Raw genomic sequence first — 6,011 nt, forward strand, 5'->3', positions numbered from 1 at the left:
GCCTATAAGGATGCTGCAGGTTTTTCTTCCCAAGGTGGAGAACCTTGCATTTTTCAGTGTTAAACACCATCAGGTTCTCATCCGCCCATTTGCTGAGCCTGTCCAGGTCAGGATGCTTCTGTCTTCAGGTGTGGATGCTTTGCCCCAAAGTTTGGTGTAATCGGAGAACTTGGCCAGTCTGCTTCTGACTCCAGTGTCCACATCATTAATGAAGATGTTGAACAATATGGGTCCAAGGACAGAGCCTTGGGGGACCGCACTGGTCACAGGACACCATGATGATTGACTTCTGTCAATTACTACCCTCTGGGTCCGATCACGGAGCCAATTTCCCAGCCAGTGGATCATGGTGGACCCAAGGCCAGAACTGGCCAGTTTCGCCAAGAGGTGATCATGGGATACTAGATCAAAGGCATTTTTGAAGTCAAGATATATGACATCAGTGTCTTCTTGTCCAGGTGATAGGTCACCTGGTAGTAAAAGGAAATGATATTGGTGAAGCAAGACCTACGCGCAACAAACCCATGCTGGCTATTCCTCAGGATGTTGGCACTGTCCATTAAGGATGGCCTCTTTAATAAACTTTTCCAAGACCTTCCCTAGGATAGAGGTCAGGCTGATGGGCCTATAGTTTGCCGGATCCACTTTCCTCTCTTTCTTGAAGATAGACACCACACTGACCTTCTTCCAGTCTTCGGGCACTTCACCAGAGCACCAGGAGTTCTCAAAGATCCCTGCCAGAGGCTGTGCTATGATGCTCACCAGTTCCTTGAGTATCCTGGGGTGTAGATTGTCAGGTCCGGCTGACTTAAAGGTATCCAGCTTCTTAAGGTGTTCCTTCACAAGGTCAGCATTAATGGAGGGCAGGGGATCTCTCTCACCCGGACCTCCCTGTCCGGTAGTGGGCACGGGACTGATGAAAGACCATTTAATAGGTTGGCTTTTTCCTGAGCGTCAGTTGTCAGGTGTCTCATCTGGTTTAGCAGGGGTCCAATGTTGCCCTTGCTTTTCTTCCCGCTCCCCACATATCTGAAAAAGGACTTTTTATTGTCCTTGTTGCTCGAAACTAGTTGGAATTCAGTTGCAGCCTTGGCTTTTCTGGTTTGCTCCCTGCAGGACTGGACCAGTGCAGAATAATTCTCCTTGGAGGTGAATCCCATCCTCCATCCTTTGTAGGCCTTTTTTTTTAGCCTCAGGAGGTCTGCTACATCCCTGGAGAGCCAGGGGGGCTGCCCTCTTGCTGCCTTTCCTCTGAGATGGGCAGATTATGTCCCCTGTGCCATATTCACCATGGATTTTAACCCAGAGAGTCATCCACCCTGGTTGCCAATGTCAGCTTGCAAGGACATGTAGCTTTCCTTGACATGGGAAGCCACACCCCCGCCCCTCTTGTCTACACGATTTCTCCTGTACAAGGTATAGCCATCTATACCCGTGGCCCAGTCATAGGTGGATTCCCACCAGGTCTCCGTTATCCCTATGAGATCATAGTCATTCTTGTTTAGCAGGAGGACCAGTTCCTCCTGTTTATTCCCCAAGCTCCTGGCATTGGTGTACAGGCACGTAAGCATCCCGTTGGAGGCCCTAGTCTTCCCTACACATCGTTCCGGGGCTGGGGTAGGGGTGGTTCCCTTGTGTGCCTTAGTCTGCTGGATTTGCAAAAGTTGCCCAGTGGGCTTGCTGTGGCAGTAGTCGCCCCATCCCCCGGCAGGCTTAGTTTAAAACCTGGTCGAGCAGGTCAGCCAGTCTGGCTGAGAAGAACCTTCTCCCAAGTGCAGCAAGGTGGAGGCCATCTCTTCCCAGCAGACCACTGCCTCTCTCACCAAAGAGCGCCGATGCCTTTCACAATGACACCAGTGCCACAGTCTTTGGTTAACTACCTTGATCCTCCTCTCCCTCCTCAGCCCATAACCCTAAACTGGGAAGATCGAGGAAAATACCACCTGCACTCCCAGCCCCTGAAGCCCCACTTCCAAAGCCCTGTAGCCTCTCATGACCCAGCTGGGATTGCTCCGAGCCATGTCATTCGTGCCCACATGGATAAGGAGCATAGGGTAGTGGTCGGTGGGCTGAATGAGCTTAGGGATCCTCTTGGCTACGTCCTGGATACAGGCTCCTGGGAGGCAGCAGACCTCCCAGCCTAAGGGGTCAGGGTGGCAGATTGCACCCTCAGTCCCCCTCAGGAAGGGGGTCTCCCACAATAAGCACTTTCCATGTGGCCTTAGGGAAAGTAGGGACAGTAGCTGTGAGTCAGCCTCCGTTGTCTGCAGGAGCTGGCAGCTCTGCAGGCTCTACTATGGCTGCAAGAGGTTCATACCTGTTGCAGAGCTCCAGAGGGGAGGGGAACCTGGTGCAGCGGGTCTTGGTGCCGTTGACTATCTTTGTCCAACCCCGTGGCTGAACAGTATGGGAGATCCTTGAGTCCTCCCTTGTCCTAGAAGGTGACCTTGGTCTACACTCAGCCTCCAGGGGGTGAAAGGCCTGGCAGTAGGAATCTATCTCCTGCTCACCATCCCTGATGGCACGCAGTCTCTGGACTGCGTCCTGGAGCTCCTCTGTCTGACGCCCCAGAGACTTCAAAGTGGAGCAAACCTCACAAAGGGAGGTGGCCATCATCCCAGTCCCATGTGCCTGGAAACATGCCAGGCAGCCCCCACAGCCAAGAGCCAGAGGCTCTGTCTGGGTGGAGACCTCAAAAGTGCCACAGGGGGAGGCCTCAGACTCCGAGGGGACTCTTGGGATGCAGCGTAAGGTCATCCGCATTGTGCCACTGGTAGTCCAGCTACTTCTGTGACTACCTACTCTGCAGCTCAGGCCCTCCTGCTTTAACTCCCATGCTAACTCCCATGCTGGGCCCAGAAGCACACCTGTTTGTGCATCCTGTTCACAAGGCTCCAGTTGCACAGTATCCTGGGGCTGGGCCAAGTAGGAGCTGGGGGGGCGGGGGGTGGTGGGAGGTGTCCCTCCTTGGCTCCATTCAACTGCCCTGCAGCTGACTGGGTTGTGGTCCCTCCCTCCCCTGCCATGGGCCCCACCTACCTCCGGCTGCACTGGGAGTCCGGGTAGGGGTCCCGGTGGTCCCTGGGCTCAACAGGGGCACGACAGGCTTCCGCCCGTATGTCTCTCGCTGAAGCTGGGGACAAAAAAACCAAAACATTCAGGTATTTCCTGCACTGCTACCTTGCAAGAGGGTGAGGGAGTTGACCTCAGGAGATCCCACGGTCAAAAAAACCCATGCAGAAAAAATGTGGGGGGGCATTATGTGGCTGCAGTGCATGCCACCCAAAACCAGAGCCTGGCCTGCCAGAGCATGGCTGCAAGCCTGGCTCTGAGCTGCAGGACCCCAGGTAAGGCTGCAGCTCCCCTGGCCCCCAGAACCCCAGGTAAGGCTTCTGGGGCCAGCACAGTTGCTGACCCAGCCTGTTCTACCCCACCCAGAGTAAACTGCCCTGCGCTACAGGCATCCTCTGGGGACAAGAAGCAATGGCACAAGGTGTACAGCTGCTTCTTGTCCCCAGGGAACCAAATGTCCACGCTCATCTAGACATGGCCTAGAAGGGTAGTAAAGCACTGGAACAGGTTACCCAGAGAAGTTGCGGAATCTTCATCCTTACAAGTTTTTAGGACCTGGGTAGACAAAGCCTTTGCTGGGATGATTTAGTTGGGGCTGGTCCTGCTTTGAGCAGGGGGTTGGACTAGAAGATCTCCTGAGGTCCCTTCTAACCCTAATTTTCTATGATCAGGTAGATTGTAGCCAGCCATTAATTAACTCCCTCAGCACTGCCTGACTAGAAATGCTGGTGCCACTTCCTGGCAGTTTGTTTTGCTTTAGGCAGAGCAAGACTCAAAGGGGAGTACAAGTGCACTCCCCTCAGTCCCCCAGATCTGTACCTGGGGACTCCACTCTAGACTCAAGTCAGCCCCTGAAAAATGTCAGCTCTTAGTTTTCCCCTGATTTTTGGCTACAGAAAAGAAGTTTGTTGCAAAGAACTCAGGAAGAACACAACAGGTCAGAATACTTTCAACACTAGGGAATCCTGTTTGAAATCCCTGGGCTTACATTGTGCTGCAGCACCCTGGTTGAGAATCAGTGATGTAGACATATTCTCAGACCTTCATCTACTGTTCATTCCTTAGCCACCTCTAAAGCACAAACATACCATGCCAGGCAGTGGGTGCTCAAAGATGCTACACCGCTTGGCACATGCTACCACTTCCAGCTCCACTGCTTCTGGTTGGGGAGGTAGTGACTGTGGAGCAGCATGCAGTGTTTGAATACACTGCTGCTTGCTATGGTAAGTTTTTAGTGTAGGCATGCCTGGGGAGTGACAGAACTACACAATCTCTTCTCTTCAAGCCACTGTCCCCCTCAGAAGAGAGGGCTGGTACAGTTTGCCAACACCAAATGTTCAAAAATCACAAGTAGTACCAAAGAATTACAAGCTGTTTTAAATTAAGTGTCAAGTATTTTTTTTTGCATGCTGTTTTTGACATTATGTTCATGGTTTCAAGCTTTGTCCATGATAATGAAGGTTAGACACTTTTTCTAATGAAAACTGAGATTTTAATCTAATCATTTGCTTTCAGGACCTGGAGCTTTAAGAGGACACACCATGTCCCCCCTCCCCACCAGTATCCCCTCTCAGAGAAGCCTAATCCCCAGGCCATACGAAGAAGCCTAATCCCCAGGCCAGAAACTCCTCAAAGTAGTGGTTCTCAACCTTTTTAGACTCAAGGCACCCCGTGTTAGACCCAAGGCACCCCTTGGAAAATGCCTGTTTAGTTTTCTTTTCTTTTTTTTGACTATGGAAAAAAAAACAGAGCACTATTTTTGTTGCAAAGAACTCAGACCACATATCAGAATGTTTTTAGCACTATGGATTCCTATTTGAAATCTCTGGGCTTATGTTATGAATTACATTTCCACACCTAACAAGTGCTGCTATTATATGGACATTGTGTGGTGCCCTGGAGCACCATTCAAAGGATTTCAAGACACCCCAGGATGCTGTGGCACCTGGGTTGAGAATCACTGTCTTAGAATATGTCCCTCATAAAGCATTTCTCAGATAGCCACTGTTCCAAGAGAATCCTACAACATTTCAGTATTGCCAACTCTTGCAATTTTAAGATATCTTCTGGTATTTATTTTGCTTAAAGGTCCAGCTTTATGTAATTACATGAATCTAGCTCTCATAATAACAGAAGAAAACTTAAAATGTGGCCCAAAATGGACCCTATGGGCGCATCCAGATGTTTCCCATGGCACAAAAAGCAGTGGCACATATTTGTACCTCTGCTTTTTGTCCAAGGGCATACCCCTGCATGTGGCAAATCAACCCAGATTGGGTAGGGGAGGCTGAGGTAGCCTTACTGGAGTCCTGGGGGCCTTCCAGGGCAGCAGCAGCACCAGTCCGCCACCTGGAGCCTGGCTGGCAGCCAGAGTGTGGCTCTGACCAGCCAGGCTCCATTTCTGGTGGCGCACACTGCTGCCATGTGTACTGTAACACTTTTTCTTGCAGCAGTTTTTTTAGACACCAGGATCTCCCCATGTCAAATTTTGGTGCTGCACTGCAAATCAGTACACATGCACTGTGTGCAGTTTGCAGTGCGTCAAACAGCTTTAAGGCACCGTGAACCACACGTGCATGATCGTCTGGATGTGCTCAAAACCTAACAGGCAAATAAAAAATATACAGCATTTTTTTAAAGCTCATGCTTCTTAAGACAACCTCATAATTCTTTAACACTTGTGGGTGTTAATACTGTGACAGTTGTGTATCCATCCACAAATATCTGCCCACTGAGAAACAGATCCACATTGCACATAGGGTTTCCTCTTGAGAGAAAACAGGCTCATTTACAATCTGGTAATAGCCCCCTTATAAGAAATGCTTGTTAAAAATGTTAAGAGAAGGATATACACAGTTTTACTACCAACCTCATCCCCTCAAACACACAGGAAAACCTTCTTGCAGCAGTTTTACACTTTTAAAATATTGTTTATTGAT

Source organism: Crocodylus porosus, unplaced genomic scaffold, assembly GCF_001723895.1.
Source record: "Crocodylus porosus isolate Cpor-Errol unplaced genomic scaffold, CroPor_comp1, whole genome shotgun sequence".
Taxonomy (NCBI): Eukaryota; Metazoa; Chordata; order Crocodylia; family Crocodylidae; genus Crocodylus; species Crocodylus porosus.